This window comes from Zonotrichia leucophrys, unplaced genomic scaffold (genome assembly GCF_028769735.1).
Source record: "Zonotrichia leucophrys gambelii isolate GWCS_2022_RI unplaced genomic scaffold, RI_Zleu_2.0 Scaffold_266_71407, whole genome shotgun sequence".
Lineage (NCBI taxonomy): Eukaryota > Metazoa > Chordata > Aves > Passeriformes > Passerellidae > Zonotrichia > Zonotrichia leucophrys.
Genome location: NW_026992471.1, coordinates 47,050 through 66,454, shown reverse-complemented (window position 1 = coordinate 66,454; position 19,405 = coordinate 47,050). Strand labels below are relative to the sequence as shown.

At 51.3% G+C, this 19,405-nt stretch overlaps 1 long non-coding RNA gene across 4 annotated transcripts; it reads right to left on the bottom strand.

Annotated features, from left to right (window-relative positions):
• Positions 1-805: 805 nt before the first annotated feature.
• Positions 806-15,389, bottom strand: LOC135441377 (uncharacterized). 4 transcript variants are annotated; one of them, XR_010438481.1, is made up of 5 exons: positions 15,262-15,389; positions 14,760-14,814; positions 13,230-13,388; positions 11,384-11,502; positions 806-900 (listed from the first exon to the last, which is right to left on the bottom strand). It is a non-coding gene; the product is annotated as an uncharacterized LOC135441377 (long non-coding RNA). The 4 variants fall into 4 exon arrangements; XR_010438482.1 differs by lacking the exon at positions 806-900 and adding an exon at positions 5,463-5,557 and having other exon boundaries at positions 13,125-13,388; XR_010438479.1 differs by lacking the exon at positions 806-900 and adding an exon at positions 5,463-5,557.
• Between the last annotated feature and the right edge of the window lie 4,016 nt (positions 15,390-19,405).

Here is a 19,405-nt window from a genome sequence, read left to right as displayed (position 1 = left end):
TGAACTGCTGTATTTTTCTTATATGTACTCACTCGAGAATGTTCTCCCCTCTCCTATACCATTTTGGACCTGGCTTACTGCAATGCTACCCCGATTTCCCCCCGCCCCCCCCACATTTTCTCGCTGTGTGCACAGCCCCATTTTGTCTCCCTTCCTGGACCCTCTTCAGTGTAATCCACTGAAGTGTTTGCAGTTCCACACAAAGATCCCTCTCTCACCTCGTTCACCAGCAGTTTAAGCAAGCATGCTCCCAGCTCTGGGAGTGCAGGTCGCTCAAAGAGGCTGGCTGTGGACGGGCTGAAACACAGGAACTGAGTGCACAAGGGAACCTGGCCTCTAATAAAAGGCATGAATCCCACAGCACACCCAATGCAAAGCCTTGCATGTCTCTTCTTTATCCTTCTTCTCTCAGTCCTCATGCCTCTTTCCCACCTTGTCTGACTGGGTACTTGGCTTCTCTCTCTCCTCTCTGCAGGTTCAGCTACACGTGTGACCCTGCAGGAACAGCCTGACCCAGGGAAGTGGGAGAGGACTTATAGTCAGGAACTGTAGTGAGAGGACAAGGAGGAATAGGATCAGACTGTAAGAGGTAGAAGAGATTTGATGATGGGAAGAAGTCCTTTACTCTCTGGGTGCTTGTCCCTGACACAGGGACCAGTGCAGAGAGGCTGTGGATGCCCCATCCCCAGCAACATCCAAGGCCAGGTTGGACAGGGGTTGCAGCAACCTGCTGTACTGGGAGCTTGCTCAGCTTGGAGCCAGATCATCTTCAGGGTCCCTTCCAAGCCAAACCATTCAAGGATTTGATCATTCTGCCATCCCCATCTCCCACTGCGCAGGGGCCCTGAAACTTCAGTGACATCACAGCTCCCAGAGAGTTCCAGGTGGAATGTCCAGGACCTGTAAACAAGCACAGCAGACACTTCACCAGCTGCCAAGGGTCAGTTGCCACTCGCTCTGTGCTCTGACCCTCAGCTCTGAGGCGCTGCTGCTGCCTGGGCTTTTTCTTCTGCCTGATCTGGAGCACCATTCTCAGCAGGATGTGCCCTGCTGTGCCCATGGAGGTACAGTGCCATGCCAGGCAGGGGGCACCCGGCTTGGGCAGGCTGCAGCCATGTGGGAATGGATGGTTTGGGACAGGAAGTCCAATGGGAGATTGTGCTGCCCCTTGCAGACTGACAGAGACATTGTGGAGGCGATGGAAGTGGACCAGGGGCTGGATGATGAAGAAATGATGGATGTGGACTCCTCCTCTACTTCCATGTCCTCCCCAGTTGAGGACATGGAAGTAGAGGAGGAGAATAACATCGAGGACATGGAAGTAGATGAAGAGGATGATACCGAAGAGATGGAAGTGGATGAGGAGGATGAGGAGGAGCCCATGGTCCTTGGATGAAGATGGAGCCCCACAGGTCAGACAGGCAGCTGCTTCCCACACCCTGCCCACACACACTGGGTCCCCTGACGCCAGGCTGGGGCTGGGCTGGATGGGCCCGCTCAGGGACACGGTGCCCGCAGGGGGCCTGGATTGTGCTGCCACAAGCACCAGCCCCGGCCTGCCCTGCACTTGCCTGGGGCCACGCCAGCCTTGCCAGCCCTGGCCCAGCCCCTGGGGCCCAGCTCCCAGCCCTGCTGGGCCCAGTGCTGCCAGCTGAGTCCAGCTCTGCTCCTTCCTTTCTTCCAGGACTCATGCACATGATGGCACAGATGCCACACCTTTGTAAATACGTTCGACGTTTAGAAGTCCCTTGTAAATATGTTTTCTACGTTGGAAGTTTTTGTAAATACGTTTTGAAGATTGTTAGTCCATCGGATCCCATATAAATATGTTCTGTACATTGTTATTGTTGTTGTTATAACGATTGTTATAACGAAACATGTTGTGCAAATCCTAGATTTGCCGATCTTCGGCAAATAAATACTGTAACATTTTAAAACCTGACTCCTCTTGGCCATTCTTTTAGGGCACAGGCAGCCTTTGCACACTTGTGGGCTCCACTTGTTCCATGTTCCCAGGGCTGGAGGTCCCTGGGGGTGCTGGCACGGCCACCCCAGTGCTGGGAGTCCCTGTGCACAGGGGCTCCCACTGACACCGCTCCTGGCACTGGGCACTGCTGCTCTTCCTGCCCTGGGGAACAGCGCTGTCCCCAGGAGCTCAGCTCTCTCTCACCAGCTCTCACCCAGGGGGCTCTCACAGCACTGGCCCCTGCAGCCATGCCACCAAAGCAGGCAGCAAACCTTCAGCCACCCTTCCTGCTGCAGCCACAGGGACTCCTGGGCCCAGAGCCGCCAGCAGGCCACAGCCTTGAAAAATCCACCTGCACACTCTCAAGGCCACCACAGCCTTGGCAACTGGGCCACCTGCACCTGGGCAGCTGCAGGGACTGATCTTTAAGCCTTGCAGCTCCAATGACCCTGGGCTCTGCTTCCCAGCCTGCTCTGCACTGCCCTGAGCCTGCATTGTTCCAGAGACAAAAGCCAAGCCAGGGCATCCTCACCCTGCCTGCATTCCCGCTGCTGCCAGCGGCCACTGGCCCCTGGGCCCCACTCGGGTGACAGCTGCAGGGACAGGGCAGCCTGTGCTGGGCAGGGGGCACGGGGCTTTGGGCCCTGGGGCTGCTGCTGCTGCTGCTGCTGGGGGCCATGGGCCCAACAGGGCCCCGAGCTCAGCCCCTGCCCGGGCAGCTGCCCCCAAAGCCCCACACTCCCTGAGCATCCCCATCACAGCTGCCAGGGGGAAATCCCACGGGCTTCAGGAAAGAAATTCCCCACAGTGACTAAACCAAGGGATCCAAGGGGAAAGTCAGCACCAGCTGATGTTTACAGCACCTTGACAAAGGTGGCTGCAGGGCAGGTGAGATCTCCAAGGCCTCTGGCAGTGCCTGCTCTGCACGTGAGCCTGTGGGGCTGCTCCCAGTGGGACACAGCACTGGGCTCAGGCCAGCCCTCAGTCGCTCACAGCTGATCCCAAGGAGCAGGCTCAGAAAGCATTTCCAGACCACTTCCTCTAAATATTTCAAAGGACTACATGTCATCCAAGGAAGTCACCTTGCATATTTAGTTTTGGCGTCGTGGCATGAGAAGCCATGAAGGTGCCTCTGAATGTGCACTCTGGGCACTTCCACTGCCATCCCAAAGGGATCGCAAAGGACACGCTTCTGCTTTCAGCACTGCTGAGTTCCTGACCCAGCAATGAAGTCTCAGGAGGATGCAGCGTTGTGGAGGCCCAGGGGCCTATTACTGGAACTAAAATACCTTACGACAAAAATGGCAAATTAAAGTAAAAGTGAGGCAGCCCTTTAAATGCAATGTTTTATCAGTTTTATCAGGGCTTGCTGAGGGCAGCATCAGCACCCTGCATCGGCAACAGGGCCGGCTCAGCTGGTGAAGCCCAGGGGACATTTTGAAACACCTGTATCCAGAGCAACCAGAGTAGTGAATGGGGGGACAGCCGCCTGCAGTGCAGGATGCTTGGGTGACATTTTAGACCTCTGGGTGGACCTCCCTTTACATCAGGGGCAGCTCTGGGTAACAAATTATCCAAAGATGAGGGGGACATATATATTTGAGTTAGGGAGGTTCTCCTTTCTGTGTGGAAGAGTTTTACTAAAGGAAGTTGGAAGTCGTTTGTTCATTGGCTGTTTACGGAGCTTCCAGACATTTCTGTGTATTCAGTTAGTCCTATAGCATTCTGGGACTGAGTTAAGGAAAGTCTCTATTTTTTGAAAACTCAGGGAGTGAGAAGAGTCGCAACATTTTACCCAATTTTTCATATGATTTATAGAGTTTTCTCAAGGGTTCAAAGTTCAAATATTCAACCCAGACTTTCTGTTCTGCCCCTGGCATTCCTGAACCCACTGATACCAAGATAAGTGTGAGAGAGGGAAACTGCTGTAAATCACAGTCAAGCCACCTGCTGCCTGCCATCTCCTCTCTTTCTCTACCCCCTACCCAGGTCTGTACTGATCACACAGGCTTGGATTTTACCCTAACCCATTCTCCAGTACCTCTCCTCCCTGGAAACCCCTCAGGTAGCTCCCAAAATGGAGTCCCTCCTCTGGAGGGGGTTGTCAATGTCAAACTCCCTCCCACCCTCAGCTCTCTCATCGGGTCCTGCCCCTGTTTGGGTCCCATCCCTGCATCAGGTACCACCCCTGCATTGGGATCCAGCTCTTCCCTGCCTACTCCCGCTGCCCTACTCCCTCCAATTCAGCCCCTTGTTGATCCCACACTCTCAGAGCCAGAAGTGTGACGGGCAGTAACTGGAAGGCCGCCATCTTGGCTACCAAAGGCCCACAACACCGGGCCTGGCCAGGCCACTCACCCAAGGCCCCGCTCCTCTGCCAAAGACCAAGTTCCCTCTTCTGGAGAGGAGAGGGAAGGTTCATCCGACCTTCAGCATGAGCCTGAGGATTCTTGGCAGAGGATGCAGAAGCTGGCAGCTGAAGAGGGAGACTGGGAATTGGTAGCTAAAATACAAGCAGCACCGGTGCAGTACCAGAGGGGGGCTAACCTCTGATGGGAAGCTGTCACACACGGGAGATGAAAGACCTTTGTAATGCAGCGAAAGTCCATGGGAGGGTCTCACCATATTTTATTAATTTGTTAATTGCCGTCTTCGCTGCACATGTTATGGTGCCTCACGATCTGCATTATTTTATGCACATCCTATTTTCTCCTACTGAATTCATTCTGTGGGAAGGAATGGGAGAAAAAATTAATACAACAACAATTGACAGACTATGCTGGAGAAGGCAGGCAGGCACACATAACACTAGACATCTACCCAAGGAGGAAGATTTCATTAAAGCTGAGAATCAAGTAAGAGACCTTCCCAAGCTGCGTTAGCAGAGATAAAAGGTGATGCAAAGACAGGTCTCATGCAGACACCCTATGGAGAAACACCTACTCTACATTTCACAGACATTCTGCAGGGACCTGGGGAATCCATTCTATAATTTATTGACCGCCTTACACAAGCAATAGAGAAGCAAGTTGAACATCCAAAAGTCAGGAAGGTACTACTTCCTACCCTTGCTGAAACAAATGCTAACAACACCTGTAAAGACATTTTACCCTCTCTACCCCTCATCCCAAAGCCAAACATTGCACAAATGGTCAAGGCATGCGCCCTTAAGGCATCCTAACACCTTTATGCCAGCCTAACTAAGGCTTCAAATCAGGGTGTAGTAGAGGTGCTAGTAGCCTCTCAAGTTATTCCCTGACATACACATGAAAAAGAACCTGGCTTTCAGTGTAGGGAGATGGGGCATTTTCAACAGAATTGTTAAATACAGGCTATTACCAGGGACCTTCTAGGTGCCACAGCCACTTTCCTCACTGCCCCCTTGTCCACACGCTTGCCAACACCAACAAAACCGGTGGTCTGCGGGAAACCCTACACAGATGCGGAAAGGCCCCGCACGATGACACCAAATGCGAGGCCGTCCCACCCTACTCACCCGTACATCCTCAAGAACCAGCACAGCGACCTTCTCAGATCCATCGGGAGAGCTCGAGCACTGCAGAAGATAACTCAACAAAAGACAGCTCTGCCCTGGAACCCAAAGGCAGCTGGTAACAGCCATTACAATTCCAGTCCGCGATATTTGTGTTCACCATATTCCAACAGGCAAATACGGGCCTGAAGAACGGCGCAGAGACATTTTGATTTTAACCAACACCAGGGAAGAGATGGAGACACTCACTATACTACCTGAGATAGTCACCTTGATATCTTTGCAGGAGATAACTGTCCAGGCTCTATGCTTAGATCCTCCCCTTTTCATTCCAAAAGGAACAGTTATAGCCAGAGCCTACCTCCTACTGCACATGATCACCACACCAGCTGATCCAGTGGTGATGGGGGCACAGATTACGGGCCGAAATAGACCCGTTCTAAAGTGTGCTTTGTGGTGTAAAGGGAGAAAAAATGTCTTTCACGATTATTATATACAGGACCTGACATCATGATAATTTGCTGCTCTGATTGGCTAAAGGATGACCCCTGGTTCCAACTGCTGGGGTAATTTTAGCCATCGGGAGAGCCACTACCAACTTCTGGAGTCAAGACACCATCTGCATGGAAGATCCTGAGGGCACAGTTGCTACAGTAAGATCATTCATCACCTGGGCACCAATAACACTTTGGGGAAGAGACCTCTTGTCCCAGTGGAGGACAAGGCTAGAGATCCTATCAACACCTCAGGATTTCTAGACGGGGCCACTGAGCAGCGCCACCACCTTTCAGTTAACCTGGAAGACCAACGACCCCATATGGGTGGATCAGTGGCCCCTCCCAGGCAGAAAGTTAAAGACCCTGCAGTCCCTCTTGCAGGAGCAGCTGTCTGTGGGCCAAATTGTACCCATCTACTAGCCCCTGGAATGCACCTGTCCTTGTCCTACAAAATCCTGGCAAAGACAAGAGGCTGCTGCTGCAGGACCTTAGGAAAATCAATGAGGTCATTGAGGACATGGGTCCCTGCGGAGGAGAACATATGTGGCCCGAAGTTTAGAATCTGACTAGCTGCGGGCGAAAGGCCGACGCCCTTCTGCAATTCCTGGCCAGCCCCTTTCGGCATCTGATGGCCTCGGGCTGTGCTGGCTGCGGACTGGCGTACCTCGCTGGTATAGGAGAGGAACGGAGCTGACCATTTCTCGGGGGTTAAACATCGGTTTATTGAAGGTGATGCCGCATCCAAACACCGGGAAACCATCCGGGAAAAAGTTTTTTCATAGGGGGTGAAAACAGGATTATAAAGCAAGGGGGTGGGTACAGACAGAGCCAATCAGGAAAGGTGAGGGGATGAACTTCACAGAACTGACACTCCATGGAGACCAATAATCAAAAGGTAAAGGAGGTGTCCTGGGACCCCAGCCAACCACCATCTCTAGAGAGGAGAAGGTTCTCGAAACCTGGGAGGAGGAAGGGAGTGATTGACTGGACAGGGAGGAAACAACTTTCACTTATAAGGGAAACCAAGGGGAGGAGCAATTACATATCGGCAACTCTGAATAGCGGTTACTATGGCAACTTAGCTGACAGGCTAGCAGTGGCGGGAAAAACTGGGGGAACGAAACCATTTTACACATAATAGGGGAGAACAATACATAAATTGGGGGAATAACACAAGAAACTTAACAACACACTACCACGTCTCCCCGTTTTTTACCAAATAAAAATTAAAATGAAGAGAAAACTCCAAATTAAGCTTAGAATGCAGGAACTCGCAGCTGGTCATGACGAGTGTCTTTGTCTTCTGAACATTGCAAGGGACAGTGGCACTCGGCGCTGTCAGTTTTCTCCGGACTAGCTTGCAAATTAGGAGGATGAAAATCAAAAGTGGGTTGGGGAAATGTACTAAAAGACAAAAGGTGAACAGTTAAACGCAAAATACTTAAACAGATGGTTCTGCCCCAAATAATAAATCCAGTTCGGGAGAAGAAGAAGAAATGGGGGAGGGAGGTTGGGATTAATAAACCAGAGGTAGTTCAGTGACGAGAGGGGTAGGAGCAGCAGTCTCAGCATTGGGGAGGAAGTAAACATCTGAGGAAATTGATGGTGTTTGGGAGGGTTTTCTCCGTCGCCGCGAGCACGCCTGAACCTGTGACTCAGCTTCCTTCTGCATCCTCTGCTTCGGGATGAGGGGCCTGACTCATTTGGGTGGTCTTTTTCCTCTGTCTTCTTCTTATCTTGCTTCCGCCTCTATTCCATGTAGTCTTGGCGCATGGGACACTGAGGCATCCAATGCCCCACCTTGCCACAGAGATGGCAGGGATGGGTTGCTGATGTCCTCCTGCTGGACTCAGAAGTAGAAGGACCGGCCACGGGGGAAGCTTCAGCCTCTATGAAGTCTTGCTCGGGGCATTCAGCAAAATGCACAGATGTTCTCTTAGGCCTTGGGGCCAGGGAGACTTGACGCACTACGACATCTATCATGGCTTCTACTGTGGGCTTAGGACTTCAAGGGAGAGTTTTTATAGCCTTGCGGCAGTCAGCGTTGGCATTGCTATAAGCCATCTGCTCAAGCATTTTTTCCCTGTCATCTTCTCCGAGCGCTTGCGCTTCTACATATTTGTAGAGGCGTTCGATAAATTCCATGTATGGCTCTTGCGCTCCTTGCAAAACCTCAGCATCTTCCCATTGGGAGGTAACTACCTCTAACTTAAAGAAGGCCCGCTCAGCTGCTCGGGCCGTCTCTAATAGCTGGGATGGGAATAAGGCTTTAGCTTGATTTGCCCCTTCAGCCCACTGTCCCTCACCCAAAAGATGTTCTTGGGTAATTAACTGACCATCTGCGTCATGGGACAGTGTAAGGTTCCCCCAAAAACTTGGGAGTACTTCCACTATTTCCCTCCTCCATTCCCTCACCCAGACTCTAAATTCCATGGGTCTGAGCAGGCTAGAGAAGAGGGACCTTAACTCAGTCGGTACCAGGTCTCCCTGCGAAAGGGTATTGTGTAGCAAACTCCGGAAGTATTCTGACTCCCGGGAGTAGTCTTTCTGAGCTTTGCACAGTTCGTTTATTCGGACCTGTGCATTCCCCCTTTCCCCTAGATGGTATGTTACCGGAGCGGCTTCTAATAGGGGAGCTTGCTCCTGTTTCCGGCTTCCCCCCGCCCTCTCCTCTGAACACAAAGCGTGAGAGCTGGGGGGGGTGGCGTGGGAACCGAAACTGGAGGAGGTTGAGGCGGGGTTTGGAGCTGACGTAAGGCAAGGGAGTGGGCGCGGCAAAGTACCCTTCTCCGCCCCCCGGACGGCGTTCGGAGGCGGAGGGAAAAACGAAAACGGAGCGGGGGGGAAGGGAGTGGGGGGCTGAACCGGGGGAGGGGTTTGAGGAGGAGCTGAAGGTGGGGCGGAGTGCTGAGGAGTGAGCGGGACGGAGGGAGGGTATGAGAGAGGAGTAACTGAGCAAGGAGTGTGGTCAGGGTGAAGGAAGGGGTTGGTGCTTGGGAGGAACGGGTTAGCGGAAGAAGAAGGAGCTCTAGCGGCAGAGACCGCGTGGTCTCCGCCATCTTGGACAGTAAAGGGGCTACTTTGTGGAATTTCATTACTAAGCGGAACAAACTTAGGGGTTGAAACTGGGGACTTGGGAACTGGGGTAGAAGGGGAGGATGGAGGAACTTGGGCAGGGCTCCTCGGACGGGGAGGCTGAGCAGGTCGAGAGGGAGCAGGGGCAGAATGGTTTCCCTGCTTTTTGTTGGCCTTTAAAATCCCTTTCGAGGGCTCCTGCCTGTGTGAAGAGGGAGAGGGCTGGGGGGTAAGGATGCGGGAACTGGGAGAACTAGGGAACAAACTAGAAGAAGAAAGATCGTTTCTTGAACTCCCGGCTGGGCGCAGCGAAGTTAATACTTTGCTTGCCCAGTATGCCACGTTAGACAACCGGGATTCCCCAGCGTTAACCTGTTGGTCTAATTTGGCCACAACGGCTACCCAAAAGCGCGGCTCTTTCGCAACTTCTGGGGAAACTTCAGGGAAATGTGAAAATACCCATCTAATCAACACTATCAACTCTTTCTTGGGGGCAGTAAAACCTCTTCCAAGTAACAAACCCTTAACTACAAAAAAAACTCCTTTTTGGGTTTTGCTCTGACCCACACCCATGATCGTGGGGGGTGTAGCGGCCCCGCCGCAGCAAACCGCGCGGAAAAGCCGCCCCGCGCTGAAAGAGCCCGCCGCAACCAGTCAGCGCCGCGCCGAGAGCCCCGCTACTGGGCCCGGCGTCACCGGGCCAGGACACCGCAGGCGCGAAAAGCGGCAGACGGCAGTCCCCCTCGTAGAGCTCCCAGGGAAAATTAAAAGGGCAGGGGAGGAACCGAGTCCGGGGTTCACCTAATCAAAGAGCGTTGCAAACGAAAAGTTACGGCGGATTAGTCCACTGACACCGGAGGAAGTCTGACGGCTAGTAGATTTAAAGTCCAGTCCGCGGGGTACGGTGAAGCCCCCGCGTGGGCGCCATCTGCGGAGGAGAACGTATGTGGCCCGAAGTTTAGAATCTGACTAGCTGAGGGCGAAAGGCCGACGCCCTTCTGCAATTCCTGGCCAGCCCCTTTCGGCATCTGATGGCCTCGGGCTGTGCTGGCTGCGGACTGGCGTACCTCGCTGGTATAGGAGAGGAACGGAGCTGACCATTTCTCGGGGGTTAAACATCGGTTTATTGAAGGTGATGCCGCATCCAAACACCGGGAAACCATCCGGGAAAAAGTTTTTTCATAGGGGGTGAAAACAGGATTATAAAGCAAGGGGGTGGGTACAGACAGAGCCAATCAGGAAAGGTGAGGGGATGAACTTCACAGAACTGACACTCCATGGAGACCAATAATCAAAAGGTAAAGGAGGTGTCCTGGGACCCCAGCCAACCACCATCTCTAGAGAGGAGAAGGTTCTCGAAACCTGGGAGGAGGAAGGGAGTGATTGACTGGACAGGGAGGAAACAACTTTCACTTATAAGGGAAACCAAGGGGAGGAGCAATTACATATCGGCAACTCTGAATAGCGGTTACTATGGCAACTTAGCTGACAGGCTAGCAGTGGCGGGAAAAACTGGGGGAACGAAACCATTTTACACATAATAGGGGAGAACAATACATAAATTGGGGGAATAACACAAGAAACTTAACAACACACTACCACAGGTCCCCTCCAATCCGGCCTGCCCTCAGCCTCCATGATACCCCAAGATTGATAGATGGTTGTTATAGAAATAAATGACTGCGTTTTTGACACCTCCTTGCATCCCAATGACAGATCCCTTTTGCCTTTTACGTCCCTAAAACGACAAGCACCTTTACAGAGGTACCAGTATTTCCTCAAGGAATGAAGCAGAGCCCAACTATTTTTCAATGGCTTGGAGCCCAAATTCCCTCACCCATGTGGAAAAGATATCCTAATGCTATAATTTTTCATTACATGGGAGAAACATTAGTTTGAGAAGAGGCTCAAAACATTTTGGATGTTGCAGTACAAGATGTCATCATGGCAGTACAGGAGTAAGGTTTTGAGATTGCAGCAGATAAATTCCAAAAGACAGCGCCCTGGAAGTACCTCGGTCTAAAGACCACAGAGAGAACCATCACACCCCAAACACTGCAAATCAAGGGCAACCCAAAGACTTTGCGAGAACTGCACCAACTCTGTGGAAGCAGTTTTGGTGTCGTGGCATGAGAAGCCATTAAAGTGCCTCTGAATGTGCACTCAGGACACTTCCACTGCCATCTCAAAGGGAACACAAAGGACAGGCCTCTGCTTTCAGCACTGCTGAGCTCCGCACCCAGCAATGAAATCTCAGGAAGAGGCAGGAATTTTGTGCACCAGGGAACCTGGCCTCTAACAAAAGGCATGAATCCCACAGCCCACATAACCCAATGCCTTGTATGTCTGTACCTTTTCCTTCTTCTCTCTTCTTGTGTCACTTTTCCCATTTTCTTTGTCTTGGAGCTTGGCTTCTCTCTCTTCTGTCTGCAGGTTCAGCCGCATGTGTGACCCTGCAGGAACAGCCTGACCTGCAAGCAAAAGTTACGCTGTTTCAGAGCACTGCACTGCTCCAGCTTGGGGAGGAACTGGGAGCTGGAGACACATGCTCCTCCTTGGGAGAAGCTCCTCCCCATCCTGCACAATGAGGAGTGGGATATCCACCACTGACCCCCCTCCCATCCAGCAGCATCCCTAAAGTGCTGTGTCATAGGAAGGAGACCAGGACACCAGCTGGTTCATCATGGCCCGCTTTATTGAAAAAGTATCAAACACTTATACAGCAAATAATAAGCTTATGAATATTCTGTAAGCCAAGCAATCTATTGGTTAAACTATAGCATTAACTCATCCACATTCCTTTGAGACTACGTTCTCTATCTCTCCTGCCTCACTGTCCATTTCTTTATCATGTTTTAAGAGAATCAAGGACACATTATCTCACACCTGCAAGATTTGAAACTAACTATGGTCTTGTACTTTTCCATTCTCTATCCTGCTACAGAAACAAAAAAGGCCTCTGCCTGTCTCTGCCCTAGTTAGGACATCTTTCCCAAATTAATTCGGCTGTGTCCCCTCTCCTCAAGCCACTCTTTGACAAAACTCTCCACAGCACCATACTGAGAGTGACCGGGTTCATACTGGAATCATACTGGGAGGGACTAGAAACATACTGGGAGTGCCTGGAACTATAGTAGGGGTGACTGGGAACACCTGGGACCATGCTGGGATCATGCTGGGATCATACTGGGTGTGACTGTGATGGTACTGGGATCATATTGAGTGCAACTGGAAGTGACTGGGAGCATCCTGGGGGTGACCGGGAGACACAGGGCCCATGCTGGGAGTGACCTGGGGGGAACTGGGGCAACTGGCTCAGCTGGGGCTCAGGGTTGCTCTCCCCCCAGGGCTGCCCTGGGTCCTGCTGCCACCCCTGGCCCACAGAGCTGAGGGACAGGGGACAGCTGAGGGACAGGGGACATGGACGGGGACAGCTGAGGGACGGGGACAGGGACAGCCGAAGGACAGGGGACAGCTGAGGGACAGGGGACAGCCGAGGGACAGGGCACAGACAGGGAACATGGCCTGGCCGAGGGACACTGAGCTCCAGCACTTTGGGCTGTTGCCATTGGGCACCCAGCACAGGCCCAGGGGCAGAATCCCCTCCAGGAACTGTTGTTTGCTTTGAGCTTTGCTCGGGAACATTCCCCAGGAGCCCCTGCAGTGGCTGCAGCCGGGCCGGGTGCCCGGGGCCACCAAAGCAACTCCGGCAGTGCCCTCCTGCCCCGGGCAGGGACAGAACAGCCAAGGAAAGGCTCGTGCTGGGCTCAAAGCAGGGACAGGGCACTCCCCTGGTGCTGCCACGGGCACAGAGCCATTGAGCAAGATTCATAAGGATTTGAGTGTCCCATGGAATCCAGCAGGGATTATTTCTCATTGCACTGCTGGCATTGCATTGGTCATCCATTCAAATAATTTCCCATGGAATTCCAGTGGCAGTGGGTTAGGGGAAGATCCATCCATGGAATTCTTTCCTGACTGGAATGAGAGTGAGATCTGGCCATGGAAATTCCATGGTAATTCCTGCATTCCCAAGTCCCCCATTCCTGAATCCCCCATTCCCATAGGAATTTCCTTCTGCTCCCACACCCACCTTTGTGCTCCAGAGCCACCCAACCCCATCTGATGTATTTCCACCCAGGTGTGTCCCAGGTAATGCTTCGTCTGCTCCACCATGATCCCTTTGGATTCCCAGCACCTCTGTCTGATCCAGGTGGCACCATCGGACACTGCAAAGCTCCTGGATCCCAGCTGGAAGGAGATGAAATCCCAGCCCTTGTAGCCATACTGGTGGGATCCATTGACGCTCCATTGGACAGGAAGTCACAGCTGGAAACCACTTGCAGCATGTGGAGACCTGGGAAGGAGGATAGAACAGATCCATGGAGTTTTGTCCCAGCCCCAGGGTGCCCCTTGGATTCCCATCCCAGCCTCACAGTTCCCCCCCTATCCGCAGAGATCCCATCCCAGCCCCTCAGAGTCCTCCATTTCCACAGATCCCAGTCCAGCCCCGGCTCCTCCCAGTCCCCCCACTCTGGTTGTACCAGCCCCGTCTCCAGGGAACTGTCAGCCACGGGCCGGGTCCTGTCCTTGAGCCAGGGCTGGTTATCCCAATATCCCAGCTTTGGCTATCCCAATATCCCAGCCCTGGCTATCCCAATATCCCAGCCCTGTCCATGCCAATATCCCAGCCCTGGCAATCCCAGTGTCCCAACTCTGGCTATCCCAATATCCCAGCCCTGGCCATCCCAATATCCCAGCTCAGCTCCTCCCACCATCCCTGCTTTCTGTGGCTCCATCCGGCCCCGCTCGCTGCCCCAGTGCTCCCAGGGGGTCTCATCCACATCCCCCACAATCAAGGACTGGGGACCCCCGGGCTGGGCTCCGACAGCGCCACTTCCAGGTACTGTAGGGAGGGGAGAATGGGGGGACACGGAGTTTTGGGGGAGCTGGGGGGCTGAAAGTGAGAGTTTGGGATCCAGGGGGTTCCAGAGGCCAAGGAAAAGGGGGACATGAAGAGCTGGCAGAGCTGGGAAGGAGGTTCAGGGGCTCGGAGTCAAGGAAAGGGGTGAAGGGACTGGGAGAGCTGGGACTGGGGAAACAGAAGAGGCTACAAAACCCCGACCAGAACAAAGCCAGCCACAGCTATTAAAATCTTACCACCATGTCCCCTCCCCCCAACACAACTAAAACCAAAAACTTCTACATCCTACAACTCATACAAAATAACCCTACAACTAAACACAAAACTCAAAACCAACCATAAAGCCAATCATAACACAACCCAACCACAACTTCCACCACAAATTACTGGCGGGTCAGATGTTAACCCTTTCAATACTTCAATCATCCCTCAAGTAAAAGAAAAAACAAAATAGAAACATTAAAAAAACCCCATAAAGCTATCAAAGTCAGAAAGGAAGAAATAAATACCCAATAAAAAAGAAGAAAAAAATACCTTAATCTTGAAACTAAAATCCTCTTATAATCTATAAAGAAAAACCTCTTTTTCTTTATAGCACATAAAACTATAAAAAAGTTTAAATATTCAAAATAATATCAAAGAAAAACCTACATATTAAAATAAATTATAAAGTAACTGCAATTTTATAAAAAGTTCAGGCAGAAAAAAAAGTAATCCAGTACCCACAAGAGAAGATCTCTATTTCCAGAGACAAAAATATTTTAAAAAGTAGATAATAAAAACATTTACCTTTAAACAACTCACCTTTAAAACAATACCTCAGAAGTTGACATGACCCATCAATAAGCTGTAAAAAAGCCTGTAGCAATAAAAGAATTTCACAATAACAAAGTTCCCCAGACAACTGTTATCCATGGAAAAATTAAGTCACAAAAAAATATTTTTCCTCCTGTAAAAAAACTCCATAAACTTAACAAGAAAAACTTCTCTCCCTAAAACTTAAAAAAGACAATTCTAGAAAGAGTAAACTACTAGAAATTTTTAGTTTAGTTTCTTTACATTGTCAGGTTAAAGAAAAAAAGTTGTAAACAAAAAAATTGTTCTAAAGAATTTAATTCTTACTACCTTTTTTTCATTTGCTTTTACTAAAATTTTCTTTATACCCTTTTAAAACTTTAAGCCTACTTTACCTTTCTCATAATCCTATCTCACAACAAAATAAATACATAAATAATTACTGACACTAAAACCAACCACACTCATCAATACATTAATTAAGAGATCTTAAGATTGGAAAAAATCTTACATTAACAAAGCAAAACCACTACAATGTTGTGATAAACCATTTGCCAAAGTTTCTCTGATTTTCTAAAGTTGATAGTAAAGGCTGTTTGGTTGTTTGGAGCTCCTGAGAATCTCTTGCTGGTATTTCTCCAGTGAGCTCAACCAGAGGACACAAACAATTGCAATTCCTTTTAAATGTCTCCTTGAGAGAGTTGTTTGGGGTATGGGAGTCAGGGCTTGTCTGTCCTGCTTGGCACAGCCCAGGCAGGGCTTTCCCAGCCACATTCCACACTCCATTGCCCAGCTGCAGCCGCTGGTGCCTCTGAGTTGTGCTGCCCCAGCCCCAGGGACGCTCTCCTTGTCTGCCCATTCCCCCACGGTCTCTGGGCAGGGATGGCCTCAGTGGGGGCTGCTGACATCCTCAGCACCTTGGAGGCTGCTGCTGAATTTTCCTGCTCCAGAGGCTTGTTCAGCCTTCAGCTCTTCAGTGCAGGAATTCAGTGTCCCAGGGCTCATTAACATTCAGCACATCTTAACAAGCCAAGCCTCTGGGAACAATTTGATTTTAATTTTCAAATCATTTGTGGTTAGGTAGATCTCAGTAGTGTATTCAAAGTGAATACATGATATTTAAAAAGACAGCAAGAAGAGATTTTTTAGATCCTGTTTAGCTTTTATTTCCTGTTAATTTATTGATATGTGCAGTCCCCAATTGACTGAATTCAGGTACCTCCTCATGCAGTTGGAATAGATATGAAAATCAAGACCCTTCATGGCTGACAATCAATCAGATCTGTCCCTACCCCCACCCCACCATTTCCCCCATCCAAGCCCTGGCACTCAGAGCAGCCTTGTGCAAATCTGAGCTCCCTCCAGCCCAGGCTGCACCTGCAGCTTTCAGCTCCTTGGCTCCAACTCCCACCTGCTTTCCTTGGAGAAGGAGCTGCCCAAGACACAGAGGGATGTTCATTTCTTGTCAGCTAAGGGAAGGCACAGCTCCATCAATGCAACAGTCATTCCTCTGCTGGACATTAAATCCACTTTCCAGAGCAGTCTCAGAGCAATGGAAAACACCTTCTGTGCCCAGCACAGATCCAAAGGTCCCCCCCAAACTCTCCCTGCCCCAGTTCTGCCCAGATTTGCTCTTTGCACACACGAGTCACAGGCTGAAGTCAGGGGCCCTCTACATTCCCAGATGGAGGAAAAGAGAGAAAGGGGATGAAGAAAACTCCTGTGCAGAGCCAAGGTCCTCCCAGTTGAAAGGCACTTGAATGACCAGAGAGCACCTGGAGGAAGAAACCTGGGAGCAGTGGGAAGGACAAAGATCCAGCTGGTCTAGTGAAGATATATACTCAGATATGGCCATTTAAAAAGGAGAGCTGAAAACATCTGAAGGCAAAGGGAGATGATAAACAGAATATTGGCGATGCAAGTAGATGGGAAGATCAGCATTTCTTTTCCTGCCATCAGTAAACTTCGAGGAAGTTGCTGTTCCTGGTGGGAAAACTTTGTCTTGTCTTAAAAGTACTCAAATGACCCAGATAATAAAAATGTGCTTCCATATTATAAAATAAATAGGGATTAACACCTGTGCCCCTTTCCAGGCAGGCATCAGCTGTGTGCCCATGAACAGGCAGTGCCACTTGTGCCCTGAGGTGCCCAGCTGGGATTGGATCTCTCAGAGAGCACCTGGAGCAGAGCAGAGCACCTTGCAAGCTGCAGGTCCCTGACAGCCCCGCATGGCTCCTGTCCCATCAACATCTGCTCTGGTCCAGTCTGAAACAGGGCCCAGCATGGTGCCGGGATCATCAGAGAGCTGAGGTGTGTGCTGGAATTCAATGCCCTCCCCATCCCTCAGCAGCCCTGCATTTCCCTCCTGCAGCCTTGGTCTCCAGCACAGCTGGAGGGCTCTGGACTGTTGCTGCAGCCCCCAAGGGCAGCTGAGCTCTGCCTTTGGCACAGTCAGGCCTGGCCAGTGCAGGCCATGCTCAGCAATTGCCTGTGTGTGCCTGGCCTTGCTGCCAGGGCTGGCAGCGGCTGCATGGCCCCTTTGTGTCCCTGTGCTGGCCCAGCCATGGTGGCCCAGCCCCTGTGCAGGCCCATCCCAGGCCAGGAGCATTGCGGCTGGGAACGGCCCCCGTGCCGTGGTGCCCACAGCAGCCTTGGGGCTCTGTGCCACATGGCCTCCCTGCTGGGCAGCCTCTGACAGCTCGTGCAGAGCCCTGGCACCTGTGGGGTCGCACAGCCAGCTCTGCCCTGGGCTCTGCCAGCCTCTAGGCCGGCAGAGAGGCAGCCAGGGCTGGCCAGGCTGGAATGGCCGAGCCTGCAGGAGGATGGAGCTGGGCCACAGCCAAACTCAGCCCAGGCCAAAGCTGGGCTCAGCATCCAGGGCTGCCAAGGCCTAGGCACAGATGCTGGCGCTGAAAAATGTCCTGGGCCCCCTCCCTGCTCTGTCCATGCCACCAAGGACACAGAGCAGCCTCCTCTCTGGGCCACTTGCCTGTTTGCAATGCCTTGCACAGGCGCTGGCCCTGCCCCACAAGGCCTGGCCTGAGTCCCGCCCCTGCACGCTCAGCCAGGCTGAGATGGACACTGACGGTTTCTGGGCCAGGCTCTCTGAGCCCAGCCCAGCTCCCTGCAAGCTCTGCCAGCTGCCCTGAGCTCTGGGCAGCACCAAGGGCCTCTCCCTAGCCCAGCCCGGCCGGCTCTGGCCCCACAGCTCTGCTCAGGCCAGGCTGCTCTGGGCACTGCCCCACGGCCTCAGCCCCTGGCAAGGGCACAGCAGCAGCTGCAGCTGCCACAGGACTCAGCCCCAGCCATGGGGGAAGGTGCTTGGCCAAGGCCAAAGGAGGCTCCCTGGCTGCCCTGCTCCCCTCTGCCTGAGGTGCTGAGAGCTCTGCAGCCCCTGCTGCCATCCCATCTGCCCAGGGCAGCACAAGAGCCCCGGCCTTGGGGCCCTCAAGAGCTGCTCCTGCTCCAGGCCCAGGGCCCATGCCAAAGCTGGGCAGCCACAAAGCTGTGCCCATTTCTGTTCATTGCTGCTCTGATGGGGATGGATCCTCAGCCACTTGGAGGTTGCTGTTGAATTTTACTCCTCTAGAGGCCTCTTTCTTGAGCTCTTCACTTCAGGAATTTAGTGAGAAAGGCTCATAAATATTTATGCAAAACTCTTGAAAAAGAAAAGCCCCTGGGAATAATTTAAGTTTTCAATTCTTCTGTGGTTAATTAGATAGATTTCAGAAGTGTATTCAAAGTGAATATACTATGTTGAAAAAAATGCAGAGAGAACTCTTTTTTTCCTGTTTAGTGTTCATTTCTTGAATATAAATTGTTATCAGCTATGTCCAGTTGGTATTGATCTCCAGCACCTTCTAATGCAGTCTGAATAGATAGGAAAATCAAGATTCTTCATGGCTGACAATCAATAACACTTTGCCCCCACCCTCTGCCCACCATTTCCTTTATCCAACCCCTGGTGTGGCCGGGAGGACCAGAACAGAGATCTTCCATCTGTTCTTGGCACTGGTTGGGCAGCACAGTGTTAGGTCACAGGCTGCCCAGGGAGATGGGTGAGTCACTGTCCCTGGAAGTGTTTAAGGAAAGACTGGATGTGGCGCTCACTGCCATGGTCTGGGTGACAAGGTTGTGTTGGGTTGGACTTGTTGCTCTCCAAGGTGTTTTCCAGTCTGGTTGATTCTCTGATGATTGTAACACTGCAGGGCCCTGGGGAAGCAAGGGCCCATTGTGACACTGCAGGGCCTGGTGGCACTAAGTGGACCATGGTGACACTATGTACAACATGGCAGCACAGAGCCAAGGGGCCATCATGACACGGTGGAACCAAAAAGAGCATTGCTGTGTGGTGTTTGTGAGGTGCTCAGGACGAGGTGCGAGATAAGAATCTGACTGCATGTTCTCAGAAAGCTGATTTATATTATATTACATTATATTATATTATATAATATTATATCATATTATATAATTTATATAATAATTGTATTATATTGTATTATACTATATTATGCTTTTAAAAAACTATACTTTAGAAAAAGAAGAATACAGACAGAAGGCTTAACAAGAATGATAATATGGAGTTCAATACAGTTGATGGTGATTGGTCATTAGTTAAAACAATTCACATGTTTGGATAAACAATCTCCAGACCA